Source organism: Oncorhynchus gorbuscha, unplaced genomic scaffold (genome assembly GCF_021184085.1).
Source record: "Oncorhynchus gorbuscha isolate QuinsamMale2020 ecotype Even-year unplaced genomic scaffold, OgorEven_v1.0 Un_scaffold_1383, whole genome shotgun sequence".
NCBI lineage: Eukaryota > Metazoa > Chordata > Actinopteri > Salmoniformes > Salmonidae > Oncorhynchus > Oncorhynchus gorbuscha.
The window spans coordinates 18,147-37,331 of NW_025746176.1; the positions used below are offsets into that span (position 1 = coordinate 18,147).

Sequence of the window (19,185 nt, forward strand, 5' to 3'; positions counted from 1 at the left end):
CTAGAAGAGGCCTAAAGGACAGGAAGGAGCCGTCTAGAAAGGTCTAAAGGACAGGAAGGAGCCGTCTAGAAGAGGCCTACAGGACAGGAAGGAGCCGTCTAGAAGAGGCCTACAGGACAGGAAGGAGCCGTCTAGAAGAGGCCTACAGGACAGGAAGGAGCCGTCTAGAAGAGGGTTGGTCAGTGTCCTCCTAGTCCTCACTGGCTCCGTGGTCAGTAAGGATCCTTCCTCTGGCTCAGGAGGGGTCGACTAGCTTAACAGATAGCACTACGGATCACCTCCATCCACCTGGAGACAGACAGACAGGTTAGAGACAGACAGGTTAGAGACAGACAGGTAGCACTACGGATCACCTCCATCCACCTGGAGACAGACAGACAGGTTAGAGACAGACAGGTTAGAGACAGACAGGTAGCACTACGGATCACCTCCATCCACCTGGAGACAGACAGACAGACAGGTTAGAGACAGACAGGTAGCACTACGGATCACCTCCATCCACCCGGAGACAGACAGACAGGTTAGAGACAGACAGGTTAGAGACAGACAGACAGACAGACAAGTTTTGAAGACAAAAAGACAACACCACACTACTGAAGACAACACCATACTACTGAAGACAACACCACACTACTGAAGACAACACCACACTACTGAAGACAACAAGACAACACCACTGAAGACAACAAGACAACACCACACTACTGAAGACAACACCACACTACTGAAGACAACACCACACTACTGAAGACAACACCACACTACTGAAGACAACAAGACAACACCACACTACTGAAGACAAGACAACACCACACTACTGAAGACAACACCACACTACTGAAGACAACAAGACAACACCACACTACTGAAGACAACAAGACAACACCACACTACTGAAGACAACACCACACTACTGAAGACAACACCACGCTACTGAAGACAACAAGACAACACCACACTACTGAAGACAACACCACACTACTGAAGACAACAACACCACACTACTGAAGACAACAAGACAACACCACACTACTGAAGACAACACCACACTACTGAAGACAACAACACCACACTACTGAAGACAACAAGACAACACCACACTACTGAAGACAACAAGACAACACCACACTACTGAAGACAAGACAACACCACACTACTGAAGACAACACCACAAGACAACACCGCACTACTAAAGACAACAAGACAACACCACAAGACAACACCACACTACTGAAGACAACACCACACTACTGAAGACAACACCACACTACTGAAGACACCACCACACTACTGAAGACAACAAGACAACACTACACTACTGAAGACAACACTACTGAAGACAACACCACACTACTGAAGACAACACCACACTACTGAAGACAACACCACACTACTGAAGACAACACCACACTACTGAAGACACCACCACACTACTGAAGACACCACCACACTACTGAAGACAACACCACACTACTGAAGACAACACCACACTACTGAAGACAAAAAGACAACACTACACTACTGAAGACAACACTACTGAAGACAACACCACACTACTGAAGACAACACCACACTACTGAAGACAACACCATACTACTGAAGTCAACACTACTGAAGACAACACTACTGAAGACAACAAGACAACACTACTGAAGACAACACTACTGAAGACAAGACAACACCACTGAAGACAAGACAACACTACTGAAGACAACACCACACTATTGAAGACAACAAGACAACACCACACTACTGAAGACAACACTACACTACTGAAGACAACAAGACAACACCACACTACTGAAGACAACACCACACTACTGAAGACAACAACACCACACTACTGAAGACAACAACACCACACTACTGAAGACAATAACACCACACTACTGAAGACAATAACACCACACTACTGAAGACAACAAGACAACACTACACTACTGAAGACAACACTACTGAAGACAACACCACACTACTGAAGACAACACCACACTACTGAAGACAATAACACCACACTACTGAAGACAATAACACCACACTACTGAAGACAATAACACCACACTACTGAAGACAACAAGACAACACTACACTACTGAAGACAACACTACTGAAGACAACACCACACTACTGAAGACAACAAGACAACACTACACTACTGAAGACAACAAGACAACACCACACTACTGAAGACAAGACAACACCACACTACTGAAGACAACAAGACAACACTACACTACTGAAGACAACAAGACAACACCACACTACTGAAGACAAGACAACACCACACTACTGAAGACAACACCACACTACTGAAGACAACACCACACTACTGAAGACAACACCACCACACTACTGAAGACAACACCACACTACTGAAGACAACACCACACTACTGAAGACAACACCACACTACTGAAGACAACACCACACTACTGAAGACAACACCACACTACTGAAGACAACACCACACTACTGAAGACAACACCACACTACTGAAGACAACACCACACTACTGAAGACAACAAGACAACACCACACAACAGGTTGCCAAGGGAACTGACCTCTGGAAGGTGTACTGGCTCTCTGATCTGAAGTAGTACACATGAGACTTAAAGTGGAGCTTGAAAACGTAGTCCTTCTGGATGTTCTCTGTCTCCGCGGGAACCGTCAACGAGTAGCCTAGCAACGGGAGGCTGGCCAGAGGGTAGTCATCCTATAGGGAACAGAGATGACCTTTAGACTACTGCATCCCATAATAAATACTATATAATACACAACCCAGAGGGTAGTCATCCTATAGAAGACCTTGAGACTACTGCATCCCATAATAAATACTATATAATATACTACCCAGAGGGTAGTCATCCTATAGAAGACCTTGAGACTACTGCATCCCATAATAAATACTATATAATATACTACCCAGAGGGTAGTCATCCTATAGAAGACCTTTCGACTACTGCATCCCATAATAAATACTATATAATATACTACCCAGAGGGTAGTCATCCTATAGAAGACCTTTAGACTACTGCATCCCATAATAAATACTATATAATATACTACCCAGAGGGTAGTCATCCTATAGAAGACCTTGAGACTACTGCATCCCATAATAAATACTATATAATATACTACCCAGAGGGTAGTCATCCTATAGAGGACCTTTCGACTACTGCATCCCATAATAAATACTAGTTAGTTTTAGGTTAGATGTATGTTTAGAGTTAGGTTAGAGTCCTTACCTGATGTGACTTGTAGAAGAACAGACTGAAGTTGGTGAAGACCACCCAGAGTTTCTGCCATCCATTACTGTTCTTAAACTTCCTCAGCAGGTTACCTGATAACTGGTTCTGATAGGGGAGAAAGGACCAATAGGAAGAGACATTAACACAGGAGTAACCAATAGCAAAAGAGATTAACATTGTTGTATGGTCTTGAAGTTACAATGTTGTTGTGTCAGGTTATATCCCACCTCTCTGTACCAGGTTATATCAGGTTATATCCCACCTCTCTGTATCAGGTTATATCCCACCTCTCTGTATCAGGTTATATCCCACCTCTCTGTACCAGGTTATATCCCACCTCTCTGTACCCGGTTATATCAGGTTATATCCCACCTCTCTGTACCAGGTTATATCAGGTTATATCCCACCTCTCTGTACCAGGTTATATCCCACCTCTCTGTACCAGGTTATATCAGGTTATTCCCCCCTCTCTGTACCAGGTTATATCAGGTTATATCCCACCTCTCTGTACCAGGTTATATCAGGTTATACCCCACCTCTCTGTACCAGTTTATATCAGGTTATATCCCACCTCTCTGTACCAGGTTATATCCCACCTCTCTATCAGGTTATATCAGGTTATATCCCACCTCTCTGTACCAGGTTATATCAGGTTATATCCCACCTCTCTGTATCAGGTTATATCCCACCTCTCTGTACCAGGTTATATCAGGTTATATCCCACCTCTCTGTACCAGGTTATATCAGGTTATATCCCACCTCTCTGTACCAGGTTATATCAGGTTATTCCCCCCTCTTTGTACCAGGTTATATCAGGTTATATCCCACCTCTCTGTATCAGGTTATATCCCACCTCTCTATCAGGTTATATCCCACCTCTCTGTACCAGGTTATATCAGGTTATATCCCACCTCTCTGTACCAGGTTATATCAGGTTATTCCCCCCTCTTTGTACCAGGTTATATCAGGTTATATCCCACCTCTCTGTACCAGGTTATATCCCACCTCTCTATCAGGTTATATCCCACCTCTCTGTACCAGGTTATATCCCACCTCTCTGTACCAGGTTATATCAGGTTATATCCCACCTCTCTGTACCAGGTTATATCCCACCTCTCTGTACCAGGTTATATCCCACCTCTCTATCAGGTTATATCAGGTTATATCCCACCTCTCTGTATCAGGTTATATCCCACCACTCTATCAGGTTATATCAGGTTATATCCCACCTCTGTACCAGGTTATATCCCACCTCTCTGTACCAGGTTATATCCCACCTCTCTATCAGGTTATATCAGGTTATATCCCACCTCTCTGTACCAGGTTATATCCCACCTCTCTGTATCAGGTTATATCCCACCTCTCTATCAGGTTATATCAGGTTATATCCCACCTCTCTGTACCAGGTTATATCCCACCTCTCTGTATCAGGTTATATCCCACCTCTCTGTATCAGGTTATATCAGGTTATACCCCACCTCTCTGTATCAGGTTATATCCCACCTCTCTGTACCAGGTTATATCCCACCTCTCTGTACCAGGTTATATCAGGTTATTCCCCCCTCTCTGTACCAGGTTATATCAGGTTATATCCCACCTCTCTGTACCAGGTTATATCAGGTTATACCCCACCTCTCTGTACCAGTTTATATCAGGTTATATCCCACCTCTCTGTACCAGGTTATATCCCACCTCTCTATCAGGTTATATCCCACCTCTCTGTACCAGGTTATATCAGGTTATATCCCACCTCTCTGTATCAGGTTATATCCCACCTCTCTGTACCAGGTTATATCAGGTTATATCCCACCTCTCTGTACCAGGTTATATCAGGTTATATCCCACCTCTCTGTACCAGGTTATATCAGGTTATTCCCCCCTCTTTGTACCAGGTTATATCAGGTTATATCCCACCTCTCTGTATCAGGTTATATCCCACCTCTCTATCAGGTTATATCAGGTTATATCCCACCTCTCTGTATCAGGTTATATCCCACCTCTCTGTACCAGGTTATATCCCACCTCTCTGTACCAGGTTATATCCCACCTCTCTGTACCAGGTTATATCCCACCTCTCTATCAGGTTATATCAGGTTATATCCCACCTCTCTGTACCAGGTTATATCCCACCTCTCTGTACCAGGTTATATCCCACCTCTCTATCAGGTTATATCAGGTTATATCCCACCTCTCTGTATCAGGTTATATCAGATTATATCCCACCTCTCTATCAGGTTATATCAGGTTATATCCCACCTCTCTGTATCAGGTTATATCCCACCTCTCTGTACCAGGTTATATCCCACCTCTCTGTACCAGGTTATATCCCACCTCTCTGTATCAGGTTATATCCCACCTCTCTGTACCAGGTTATATCAGGTTATATCCCACCTCTCTGTATCAGGTTATATCAGATTATATCCCACCTCTCTGTACCAGGTTATATCCCAGCTCTCTATCAGGTTATATCCCACCTCTCTGTACCAGGTTATATCAGGTTATATCCCACCTCTCTGTATCAGGTTATATCCCACCTCTCTGTACCAGGTTATATCAGGTTATATCCCACCTCTCTGTACCAGGTTATATCCCACCTCTCTATCAGGTTATATCAGGTTATATCCCACCTCTCTGTACCAGGTTATATCAGGTTATATCCCACCTCTCTATCAGGTTATATCAGGTTATATCCCACCTCTCTGTATCAGGTTATATCCCACCTCTCTATCAGGTTATATCAGGTTATATCCCACCTCTGTACCAGGTTATATCCCACCTCTCTGTACCAGGTTATATCCCACCTCTCTGTACCAGGTTATATCCCACCTCTCTATCAGGTTATATCAGGTTATATCCCACCTCTCTGTACCAGGTTATATCCCACCTCTCTGTATCAGGTTATATCCCACCTCTCTGTACCAGGTTATATCAGGTTATATCCCACCTCTCTGTATCAGGTTATATCCCACCTCTCTGTATCAGGTTATATCAGGTTATATCCCACCTCTCTGTATCAGGTTATATCCCACCTCTCTGTATCAGGTTATATCCCACCTCTCTGTACCAGGTTATATCAGGTTATATCCCACCTCTCTGTATCAGGTTATATCAGGTTATATCCCACCTCTCTGTATCAGGTTATATCCCACCTCTCTGTATCAGGTTATATCCCACCTCTCTGTACCAGGTTATATCAGGTTATATCCCACCTCTCTGTATCAGGTTATATCAGGTTATACCGCATCTCTCTGTATCAGGTTATATCCCACCTCTCTGTATCAGGTTATATCCCACCTCTCTGTATCAGGTTATATCAGGTTATATCCCACCTCTCTGTATCAGGTTATATCAGGTTATATCCCACCTCTCTGTATCAGGTTATATCAGGTTATATCCCACCTCTCTGTATCAGGTTATATCTCACCTCTCTGTATCAGGTTATATCAGGTTATATCCCACCTCTCTGTACCAGGTTATATCAGGTTATATCCCACCTCTCTGTATCAGGTTATATCCCACCTCTCTGTATCAGGTTATATCAGGTTATATCCCACCTCTCTGTATCAGGTTATATCCCATCTCTCTGTACCAGGTTATATCCCACCTCTCTGTATCAGGTTATATCCCACCTCTCTGTATCAGGTTATATCAGGTTATATCCCACCTCTCTATCAGGTTATATCAGGTTATATCCCACCTCTCTGTACCAGGTTATATCCCACCTCTCTGTATCAGGTTATATCCCACCTCTCTGTATCAGGTTATATCCCACCTCTCTGTATCAGGTTATATCCCACCTCTCTGTATCAGGTTATATCAGGTTATATCCCACCTCTCTGTATCAGGTTATATCAGGTTATATCCCACCTCTCTGTACCAGGTTATATCCCACCTCTCTGTATCAGGTTATATCCCACCTCTCTGTATCAGGTTATATCAGGTTATATCCCACCTCTCTGTATCAGGTTATATCAGATTATATCCCACCTCTCTGTATCAGGTTATATCAGGTTATATCCCACCTCTCTGTACCAGGTTATATCAGGTTATATCCCACCTCTCTGTATCAGGTTATATCCCACCTCTCTGTATCAGGTTATATCAGGTTATATCCCACCTCTCTGTATCAGGTTATATCCCACCTCTCTGTACCAGGTTATATCAGGTTATATCCCACCTCTCTGTATCAGGTTATATCCCACCTCTCTGTACCAGGTTATATCAGGTTATATCCCACCTCTCTGTACCAGGTTATATCCCAGCTCTCTGTACCAGGTTATATCCCGTTATCAGGTAGGTAGAGAAGACAGAGAGATTAGACGGTACTGTGGATCAGGTGGGTAGAGAAGACAGAAACAGAGAGGTTAGACAGAGACAGAGGTTAGACAGTACTGTGGATCAGGTAGGTAGAGAAGACAGAGAGGTTAGACAGAAACAGAGAGGTTAGACGGTACTGTGGATCAGGTAGGTAGAGAAGACAGAGAGGTTAGACAGAAACAGAGAGGTTAAACAGTACTGTGGATCAGGTAGGTAGAGAAGACAGAGAGGTTAGAGAGGTTAGACAGAAACAGAGGTTAGACAGAAACAGAGAGGTTAGACAGAAACAGAGAGGTTAGACAGAAACAGAGAGGTTAGACAGAGACAGAGAGGTTAGACAGAGACAGAGAGGTTAGACAGAAACAGAGAGGTTAGACGGTACTGTGGATCAGGTAGGTAGAGAAGACAGAGAGGTTAGACAGAAACAGAGAGGTTAGACAGAAACAGAGAGTTTAGACGGTACTGTGGATCAGGTAGGTAGAGAAGACAGAAACAGAGAGGTTAGACAGAAACAGAGAGGTTAGACAGTACTGTGGATCAGGTAGGTAGAGAAGACAGAGAGGTTAGACAGAAACAGAGAGGTTAGACAGAAACAGAGAGGTTAGACAGTACTGTGGATCAGGTAGGTAGAGAAGACAGAGAGGTTAGACAGAAACAGAGAGGTTAGACAGAAACAGAGAGGTTAGACAGAAACAGAGAGGTTAGACGGTACTGTGGATCAGGTAGGTAGAGAAGACAGAGAGGTTAAACGGTACTGTGGATCAGGTAGGTAGAGAAGACAGAGAGGTTAGACAGAAACAGAGAGGTTAGACAGTACTGTGGGTCAGGTAGGTAGAGAAGACAGAGAGGTTAGACAGAAACAGAGAGGTTAAACGGTACTGTAGATCAGGTAGGTAGAGAAGACAGAGAGGTTAGACAGAAACAGAGAGGTTAGACAGTACTGTGGGTCAGGTAGGTAGAGAAGACAGAGAGGTTAGACAGAAACAGAGGTTAGACAGAAACAGAGAGGTTAGACGGTACTGTAGATCAGGTAGGTAGAGAATACAGAGAGGTTAGACAGAAACAGAGAGGTTAGACAGTACTGTAGATCAGGTAGGTAGAGAAGACAGAGAGGTTAGACAGAAACAGAGGTTAAACAGTACTGTGGAACGGGTAGGTAGAGAAGACAGAGAGGTTAGACAGAAACAGAGAGGTTAGACAGAAACAGAGAGGTTAGACAGAAACAGAGAGGTTAGACAGAGACAGAGAGGTTAGACGGTACTGTGGATCAGGTAGGTAGAGAAGACAGAGAGGTTAGACGGTACTGTGGGTCAGGTAGGTAGAGAAGACAGAGAGGTTAGACAGAAACAGAGAGGTTAGACAGAAACAGAGAGGTTAGACAGTACTGTGGATCAGGTAGGTAGAAAAGACAGAGAGGTTAGACAGAAACAGAGAGGTTAGACAGAGACAGAGAGGTTAGACGGTACTGTGGATCAGGTAGGTAGAGAAGATAGAGAGGTTAGACGGTACTGTGGATCGGGTAGGTAGAGAAGACAGAGAGGTTAGACAGAAACAGAGAGGTTAAACGGTACTGTGGATCAGGTAGGTAGAGAAGACAGAGAGGTTAGACAGAAACAGAGAGGTTAGACAGAAACAGAGAGGTTAGACGGTACTGTGGGTCAGGTAGGTAGAGAAGACAGAGAGGTTAGACAGAAACAGAGAGGTTAGACAGAAACAGAGAGGTTAGACGGTACTGTGGATCAGGTAGGTAGAGAAGACAGAGAGGTTAGACGGTACTGTGGATCAGGTAGGTAGAGAAGACAGAGTGGTTAGACAGAAACAGAGAGGTTAGACAGAAACAGAGAGGTTAGACAGAAACAGAGAGGTTAGACGGTACTGTGGATCAGGTAGGTAGAGAAGACAGAGAGGTTAGACGGTACTGTGGGTCAGGTAGGTAGAGAAGACAGAGAGGTTAAACAGAAACAGAGAGGTTAAACGGTACTGTAGATCAGGTAGGTAGAGAAGACAGAGAGGTTAGACAGAAACAGAGGTTAGACAGAAACAGAGAGGTTAGACAGAAACAGAGAGGTTAGACAGAAACAGAGAGGTTAGACAGTACTGTGGGTCAGGTAGGTAGAGAAGACAGAGAGGTTAAACGGTACTGTGGGTCAGGTAGGTACCTCCACAGCCACACTAAAGTCCACCATGGACACAGAGGTGTTGCGGTGCCAGCAGACATGAACCATCGTGTTTCCTCTCTGTGCTGACTGACGCTCCAATGAGCTACGAGACGCACTCAGCTCCTCCTCTGACTCAGCCTCCACGCCGCCCTCTTCTGGAGACTCTGAGAACAGCAGCAAGAGGAATTGATGAACAGAAGCAGAGGACAAGCTATTCTTTCCCCCGGGTCAGATAAGTTGAAGGTTGTTTCTCGGAGCACAAAACATCCTCGTCACAAAAACCGAAATAAGAGAAGTGATCATGTGAATTGATGGACTCAAAGTCCATTTCACAGGCTACATTTCTATACAGTTTGATCGTGTTGCAGGCTACATTTCTATACAGTTTGATCGTGTTGCAGGCTACATTTCTATGCAGTTTGGTCGTGTTGCAGGCTACATTTCTATACAGTTTGATCGTGTTGCAGGCTACATTTCTATACAGTTTGATCGTGTTGCAGGCTACATTTCTATACAGTTTGGTCGTGTTGCAGGCTACATTTCTATGCAGTTTGGTCGTGTTGCAGGCTACATTTCTATACAGTTTGGTCGTGTTGCAGGCTACATTTCTATGCAGTTTGGTCGTGTTGCAGGCTACATTTCTATGCAGTTTGGTCGTGTTGCAGGCTACATTTCTATACAGTTTGATCGTGTTGCAGGCTACATTTCTATACAGTTTGGTCGTGTTGCAGGCTACATTTCTATACAGTTTGGTCGTGTTGCAGGCTACATTTCTATGCAGTTTGGTCGTGTTGCAGGCTACATTTCTATGCAGTTTGGTCGTGTTATATCTTATGGTGGAGAGACAATGGGCAGGTAAAGACAGGTTAGGACTCAGCCTGTACTCTGTGGGAAGGTTAGGTTAGTTAGGACTCAGCCTGTACTCTGTGGGAAGGTTAGTTAGGGCTCAGCCTGTACTCTGTGGGAAGGTTAGTTAGGACTCAGCCTGTACTCTGTGGGAAGGTTAGTTAGGGCTCAGCCTGTACACTGTGGGAAGGTTAGTTAGGGCTCAGCCTGTACTCTGTGGGAAGGTTAGGTTAGTTAGGACTCAGCCTGTACTCTGTGGGAAGGTTAGGTTAGTTAGGACTCAGCCTGTACTCTGTGGGAAGGTTAGTTAGGACTCAGCCTGTACTCTGTGGGAAGGTTAGTTAGGGCTCAGCCTGTACTCTGTGGGAAGGTTAGTTAGGACTCAGCCTGTACTCTGTGGGAAGGTTAGTTAGGACTCAGCCTGTACTCTGTGGGAAGGTTAGGTTAGTTAGGACTCAGCCTGTACTCTGTGGGAAGGTTAGTTAGGGCTCAGCCTGTACTCTGTGGGAAGGTTAGTTAGGACTCAGCCTGTACTCTGTGGGAAGGTTAGTTAGGACTCAGCCTGTACTCTGTGGGAAGGTTAGTTAGGGCTCAGCCTGTACTCTGTGAGAAGGTTAGGTTAGTTAGGACTCAGCCTGTACTCTGTGGGAAGGTTAGGTTAGTTAGGACTCAGCCTGTACTCTGTGGGAAGGTTAGTTAGGACTCAGCCTGTACTCTGTGGGAAGGTTAGTTAGGACTCAGCCTGTACTCTGTGGGAAGGTTAGTTAGGACTCAGCCTGTACTCTGTGGGAAGGTTAGTTAGGACTCAGCCTGTACTCTGTGGGAAGGTTAGTTAGGACTCAGCCTGTACTCTGTGGGAAGGTTAGGTTAGTTAGGACTCAGCCTGTACTCTGTGGGAAGGTTAGGTTAGTTAGGACTCAGCCTGTACTCTGTAGGAAGGTTAGTTAGGGCTCAGCCTGTACTCTGTGGGAAGGTTAGTTAGGACTCAGCCTGTACTCTGTGGGAAGGTTAGGTTAGTTAGGACTCAGCCTGTACTCTGTGGGAAGGTTAGGTTAGTTAGGACTCAGCCTGTACTCTGTGGGAAGGTTAGTTAGGACTCAGCCTGTACTCTGTGGGAAGGTTAGGTTAGTTAGGACTCAGCCTGTACTCTGTGGGAAGGTTAGTTAGGGCTCAGCCTGTACTCTGTGGGAAGGTTAGGTTAGTTAGGACTCAGCCTGTACTCTGTGGGAAGGTTAGGTTAGTTAGGACTCAGCCTGTACTCTGTGGGAAGGTTAGTTAGGACTCAGCCTGTACTCTGTGGGAAGGAAGGTTAGTTAGGACTCAGCCTGTACTCTGTGGGAAGGTTAGGTTAGTTAGGGCTCAGCCTGTACTCTGTGGGAAGGTTAGTTAGGACTCAGCCTGTACTCTGTGGGAAGGTTAGTTAGGACTCAGCCTGTACTCTGTGGGAAGGTTAGGTTAGTTAGGACTCAGCCTGTACTCTGTGGGAAGGTTAGGTTAGTTAGGACTCAGCCTGTACTCTGTGGGAAGGTTGGGTTAGGGACTCAGCCTGTACTCTGTGGGAAGGTTAGGTTAGGGACTCAGCCTGTACTCTGTGGGAAGGTTAGGTTGGTTAGGACTCAGCCTGTACTCTGTGGGAAGGTTAGGTTAGTTAGGACTCAGCCTGTACTCTGTGGGAAGGTTAGTTAGGGCTCAGCCTGTACTCTGTGGGAAGGTTAGTTAGGACTCAGCCTGTACTCTGTGGGAAGGTTAGGTTAGTTAGGACTCAGCCTGTACTCTGTGGGAAGGTTAGGTTAGTTAGGACTCAGCCTGTACTCTGTGGGAAGGTTAGTTAGGGCTCAGCCTGTACTCTGTGGGAAGGTTAGGTTAGTTAGGGCTCAGCCTGTACTCTGTGGGAAGGTTAGTTAGGACTCAGCCTGTACTCTGTGGGAAGGTTTAGTTAGGACTCAGCCTGTACTCTGTGGGAAGGTTAGGTTAGTTAGGACTCAGCCTGTACTCTGTGGGAAGGTTAGGTTAGTTAGGACTCAGCCTGTACTCTGTGGGAAGGTTAGTTAGGAGTCAGCCTGTACTCTGTGGGAAGGTTAGTTAGGACTCAGCCTGTACTCTGTGGGAAGGTTAGGTTAGTTAGGACTCAGCCTGTACTCTGTGGGAAGGTTAGGTTAGTTAGGGCTCAGCCTGTACTCTGTGGGAAGGTTGAGTTAGGACTCAGCCTGTACTCTGTGGGAAGGTTAGGTTAGGACTCAGCCTGTACTCTGTGGGAAGGTTAGGTTAGTTAGGACTCAGCCTGTACTCTGTGGGAAGGTTAGGTTAGTTAGGACTCAGCCTGTACTCTGTGGGAAGGTTAGGGTTAGTTAGGACTCAGCCTGTACTCTGTGGAAGGTTAGTTAGGACTCAGCCTGTACTTTGTGGGAAGGTTAGGTTAGTTGGACTCAGCCTGTACTCTGTGGGAAGGTTAGGTTAGTTAGGACTCAGCCTGTACTCTGTGGGAAGGTTAGGTTAGTTAGGACTCAGCCTGTACTCTGTGGGAAGGTTAGGTTAGTTAGGACTCAGCCTGTACTCTGTGGGAAGGTTAGTTAGGACTCAGCCTGTACTCTGTGGGAAGGTTAGGTTAGGACTCAGCCTGTACTCTGTGGGAAGGTTAGTTAGGGCTCAGCCTGTACTCTGTGGAAGGTTAGGTTAGTTAGGACTCAGCCTGTACTCTGTGGGAAGGTTAGTTAGGACTCAGCCTGTACTCTGTGGGAAGGTTAGTTAGGACTCAGCCTGTACTCTGTGGGAAGGTTAGGTTAGTTAGGACTCAGCCTGTACTCTGTGGGAAGGTTAGGTTAGTTAGGACTCAGCCTGTACTCTGTGGGAAGGTTAGGTTAGGACTCAGCCTGTACTCTGTGGGAAGGTTAGGTTAGGGCTCAGCCTGTACTCTGTGGGAAGGTTAGGTTAGTTAGACTCAGCCTGTACTCTGTGGGAAGGTTAGGTTAGTTAGGACTCAGCCTGTACTCTGTGGGAAGGTTGTTGGACTCAGCCTGTACTCTGTGGGAAGGTTAGTTAGGGCTCAGCCTGTACTCTGTGGGAAGGTTAGTTAGGACTCAGCCTGTACTCTGTGGGAAGGTTAGTTAGGACTCAGCCTGTACTCTGTGGGAAGGTTAGGTTAGTTAGGACTCAGCCTGTACTCTGTGGGAAGGTTAGTTAGGGCTCAGCCTGTACTCTGTGGGAAGGTTAGTTAGGGACTCAGCCTGTACTCTGTGGGAAGCTTAGTTAGGACTCAGCCTGTACTCTGTGGGAAGGTTAGTTAGGGGCTCAGCCTGTACTCTGTGAGAAGGTTAGGTTAGTTAGGCTCAGCCTGTACTCTGTGGGAAGGTTAGGGCAGTTAGGACTCAGCCTGTACTCTGTGGGAAGGTTAGTTAGGACTCAGCCTGTACTCTGTGGGAAGGTTAGTTAGGACTCAGCCTGTACTCTGTAGGAAGGTTAGTTAGGGCTCAGCCTGTACTCTGTGGGAAGGTTAGTTAGGACTCAGCCTGTACTCTGTGGGAAGGTTAGTTAGGGCTCAGCCTGTACTCTGTGGGAAGGCTTGGGTTAGTTAGGACTCAGCCTGTACTCTGTGGGAAGGTTAGGTTAGACTCAGCCTGTACTCTGTGGGAAGGTTAGTTAGGACTCAGCCTGTACTCTGTGGGAAGGTTAGGTTAGTTAGGACTCAGCCTGTACTCTGTGGGAAGGTTAGGTTAGTTAGGACTCAGCCTGTACTCTGTGGGAAGGTTAGTTAGGACTCAGCCTGTACTCTGTGGGAAGGTTAGGTTAGTTAGGACTCAGCCTGTACTCTGTGGGAAGGTTAGGTTAGTTAGGACTCAGCCTGTACTCTGTGGGAAGGTTAGGTTAGTTAGGACTCAGCCTGTACTCTGTGGGAAGGTTAGTTAGGACTCAGCCTGTACTCTGTGGGGAAGGTTAGTTAGGGCTCAGCCTGTACTCTGTGGGAAGGTTAGTTAGGACTCAGCCTGTACTCTGTGGGAAGGTTAGTTAGGACTCAGCCTGTACTCTGTGGGAAGGTTAGGTTAGTTAGGACTCAGCCTGTACTCTGTGGGAAGGTTAGTTAGGGCTCAGCCTGTACTCTGTGGGAAGGTTAGTTAGGACTCAGCCTGTACTCTGTGGGAAGCTTAGTTAGTTAGGACTCAGCCTGTACTCTGTGGGAAGGTTTAGTTGGCTCAGCCTGTACTCTGTGAGAAGGTTAGGTTAGTTAGGACTCAGCCTGTACTCTGTGGGAAGGTTAGGTTAGTTAGGACTCAGCCTGTACTCTGTGGGAAGGTTAGTTAGGACTCAGCCTGTACTCTGTGGGAAGGTTAGTTAGACTCAGCCTGTACTCTGTGGAAGGTTAGTTAGGGCTCAGCCTGTACTCTGTGGGAAGGTTAGTTAGGACTCAGCCTGTACTCTGTGGGAAGGTTAGTTGGGACTCAGCCTGTACTCTGTGGGAAGGTTAGGTTAGTTAGGACTCAGCCTGTACTCTGTGGGAAGGTTAGGTTAGTTAGGACTCAGCCTGTACTCTGTAGGAAGGGTTAGTTAGGACTCAGCCTGTACTCTGTGGGAAGGTTAGTTAGGACTCAGCCTGTACTCTGTGGGGAAGGTTAGGTTAGTTAGGACTCAGCCTGTACTCTGTGGGAAGGTTAGGTTAGTTAGGACTCAGCCTGTACTCTGTGGGAAGGTTAGTTAGGGCTCAGCCTGTACTCTGTGGGAAGGTTAGTTAGGACTCAGCCTGTACTCTGTGGGAAGGTTAGGTTAGTTAGGACTCAGCCTGTACTCTGTGGGAAGGTTAGGTTAGTTAGGAGTCAGCCTGTACTCTGTGGGAAGGTTAGGTTAGGACTCAGCCTGTACTCTGTGGGAAGGTTAGGGTTAGGACTCAGCCTGTACTCTGTGGGAAGGTTAGGTTAGTTAGGGCTCAGCCTGTACTCTGTGGGAAGGTTAGTTAGACTCAGCCTGTACTCTGTGGGAAGGTTAGTTAGGACTCAGCCTGTACTCTGTGGGAAGGTTTAGTTAGGACTCAGCCTGTACTCTGTGGGAAGGTTAGGTTAGTTAGGAGTCAGCCTGTACTCTGTGGGAAGGTTAGTTAGACTCAGCCTGTACTCTGTGGGAAGGTTAGGTTAGTTAGGACTCAGCCTGTACTCTGTGGGAAGGTTAGGTTAGTTAGGGCTCAGCCTGTACTCTGTGGGAAGGTTAGTTAGGGCTCAGCCTGTACTCTGTGGGAAGGTTAGTTAGGACTCAGCCTGTACTCTGTGGGAAGGTTAGGTTAGTTAGGACTCAGCCTGTACTCTGTGGGAAGGTTAGGTTAGTTAGGACTCAGCCTGTACTCTGTGGGAAGGTTAGGTTAGTTAGGACTCAGCCTGTACTCTGTGGGAAGGTTAGTTAGGACTCAGCCTGTACTTTGTGGGAAGGTTAGGTTAGTTAGGACTCAGCCTGTACTCTGTGGGAAGGTTAGTTAGTTAGGACTCAGCCTGTACTCTGTGGGAAGGTTAGGTTAGTTAGGACTCAGCCTGTACTCTGTGGGAAGGTTAGGTTAGTTAGGACTCAGCCTGTACTCTGTGGGAAGGTTAGTTAGGACTCAGCCTGTACTCTGTGGGAAGGTTAGGTTAGGACTCAGCCTGTACTCTGTGGGAAGGTTAGGTTAGTTAGGCTCAGCCTGTACTCTGTGGGAAGGTTAGTTAGTTAGGACTCAGCCTGTACTCTGTGGAAGGTTAGTTAGGACTCAGCCTGTACTCTGTGGGAAGGTTAGTTAGGACTCAGCCTGTACTCTGTGGGAAGGTTAGGTTAGTTAGGACTCAGCCTGTACTCTGTGGAAGGTTAGGTTAGTTAGGACTCAGCCTGTACTCTGTGGGAAGGTTAGGTTAGGACTCAGCCTGTACTCTGTGGGAAGGTTAGGTTAGGACTCAGCCTGTACTCTGTGGGAAGGTTAGGTTAGTTAGGACTCAGCCTGTACTCTGTGGGAAGGTTAGTTAGTTAGGGCTCAGCCTGTACTCTGTGGGAAGGTTAGTTAGGACTCAGCCTGTACTCTGTGGGAAGGTTAGGTTAGTTAGGGCTCAGCCTGTACTCTGTGGGAAGGTTAGTTAGGACTCAGCCTGTACTCTGTGGGAAGGTTAGTTAGTTAGACTCAGCCTGTACTCTGTGGGAAGGTTAGGTTAGTTAGGACTCAGCCTGTACTCTGTGGGAAGGTTAGTTAGGACTCAGCCTGTACTCTGTGGGAAGGTTAGTTAGGACTCAGCCTGTACTCTGTGGGAAGCTCTCAGCCTGTACTCTGTGGGAAGGTTAGTTAGGGCTCAGCCTGTACTCTGTGAGAAGGTTAGGTTAGTTAGGACTCAGCCTGTACTCTGTGGGAAGGTTAGGTTAGTTAGACTCAGCCTGTACTCTGTGGGAAGGTTAGTTAGGACTCAGCCTGTACTCTGTGGGAAGGTTAGTTAGGACTCAGCCTGTACTCTGTGGGAAGGTTAGTTAGGGCTCAGCCTGTACTCTGTGGGAAGGTTAGTTAGGACTCAGCCTGTACTCTGTGGGAAGGTTAGTTAGGACTCAGCCTGTACTCTGTGGGAAGGTTAGTTAGGACTCAGCCTGTACTCTGTGGGAAGGTTAGGTTAGTTAGGACTCAGCCTGTACTCTGTAGGAAGGTTAGTTAGGGCTCAGCCTGTACTCTGTGGGAAGGTTAGTTAGACTCAGCCTGTACTCTGTGGGAAGGTTAGGTTAGTTAGGACTCAGCCTGTACTCTGTGGGAAGGTTAGGTTAGTTAGACTCAGCCTGTACTCTGTGGGAAGGTTAGTTAGGGCTCAGCCTGTACTCTGTGGGAAGGTTAGTTAGGACTCAGCCTGTACTCTGTGGGAAGGTTAGGTTAGTTAGGACTCAGCCTGTACTCTGTGGGAAGGTTAGGTTAGTTAGGAGTCAGCCTGTACTCTGTGGGAAGGTTAGTTAGGCTCAGCCTGTACTCTGTGGGAAGGTTAGGTTAGTTAGGACTCAGCCTGTACTCTGTGGGAAGGTTAGGTTAGTTAGGGCTCAGCCTGTACTCTGTGGGAAGGTTAGTTAGGGCTCAGCCTGTACTCTGTGGGAAGGTTAGTTAGGACTCAGCCTGTACTCTGTGGGAAGGTTAGGTTAGTTAGGACTCAGCCTGTACTCTGTGGGAAGGTTAGGTTAGTTAGGACTCAGCCTGTACTCTGTGGGAAGGTTAGTTAGGACTCAGCCTGTACTTTGTGGGAAGGTTAGGTTAGTTAGGACTCAGCCTGTACTCTGTGGGAAGGTTAGGTTAGTTAGGACTCAGCCTGTACTCTGTGGGAAGGTTAGGTTAGTTAGGACTCAGCCTGTACTCTGTGGGAAGGTTAGGTTAGGGACTCAGCCTGTACTCTGTGGGAAGGTTAGTTAGGACTCAGCCTGTACTCTGTGGGAAGGTTAGGTTAGGACTCAGCCTGTACTCTGTGGGAAGGTTAGTTAGGGCTCAGCCTGTACTCTGTGGGAAGGTTAGGTTAGTTAGGACTCAGCCTGTACTCTGTGGGAAGGTTAGTTAGGACTCAGCCTGTACTCTGTGGGAAGGTTAGTTAGGACTCAGCCTGTACTCTGTGGGAAGGTTAGGTTAGTTAGGACTCAGCCTGTACTCTGTGGGAAGGTTAGGTTAGTTAGGACTCAGCCTGTACTCTGTGGGAAGGTTAGGTTAGGACTCAGCCTGTACTCTGTGGGAAGGTTAGGTTAGGACTCAGCCTGTACTCTGTGGGAAGGTTAGTTAGGACTCAGCCTGTACTCTGTGGGAAGGTTAGGTTAGTTAGACTCAGCCTGTACTCTGTGGGAAGGTTAGTTAGGACTCAGCCTGTACTCTGTGGGAAGGTTAGGTTAGTTAGGACTCAGCCTGTACTCTGTGGGAAGGTTAGGTTAGTTAGGACTCAGCCTGTACTCTGTGGAAGGTTAGGTTAGGACTCAGCCTGTACTCTGTGGGAAGGTTAGGTTAGGACTCAGCCTGTACTCTGTGGGAAGGTTAGGTTAGGACTCAGCCTGTACTCTGTGGGAAGGTTAGGTTAGGGACTCAGCCTGTACTCTGTGGGAAGGTTAGTTAGGACTCAGCCTGTACTCTGTGGGAAGGTTAGTTAGGACTCAGCCTGTACTCTGTGGGAAGGTTAGTTAGGACTCAGCCTGTACTCTGTGGGAAGGTTAGGTTAGTTAGGACAGCCTGTACTCTGTGGGAAGGTTAGGTTAGTTAGGACTCAGCCTGTACTCTGTGGGAAGGTTAGGTTAGTTAGGACTCAGCCTGTACTCTGTGGGAAGGTTAGTTAGACTCAGACTGTACCTGTGGGAAGGTTAGGTTACTCAGCCTGTACTCTGTGGGAAGGTTAGGTTAGTTAGGACTCAGCCTGTACTCTGTGGGAAGGTTAGGTTAGTTAGGACTCAGCCTGTACTCTGTGGGAAGGTTAGTTAGGACTCAGCCTGTACTCTGTGGGAAGGTTAGTTAGGGGCTCAGCCTGTACTCTGTGGGAAGGTTAGGTTAGTTAGGACTCAGCCTGTACTCTGTGGGAAGGTTAGGTTAGTTAGGACTCAGCCTGTACTCTGTGGGAAGGTTAGGTTAGTTAGGACTCAGCCTGTACTCTGTGGGAAGAAGGTTAGTTAGGACTCAGCCTGTA

The 19,185-nt window shown here is 46.7% G+C and overlaps 1 pseudogene; it reads right to left on the minus strand.

Moving 5' to 3' along the window:
* Positions 1-212: 212 nt before the first annotated feature.
* Positions 213-19,185, minus strand: part of LOC124022429 — a 118,837-nt pseudogene continuing 99,864 nt past the window's right edge.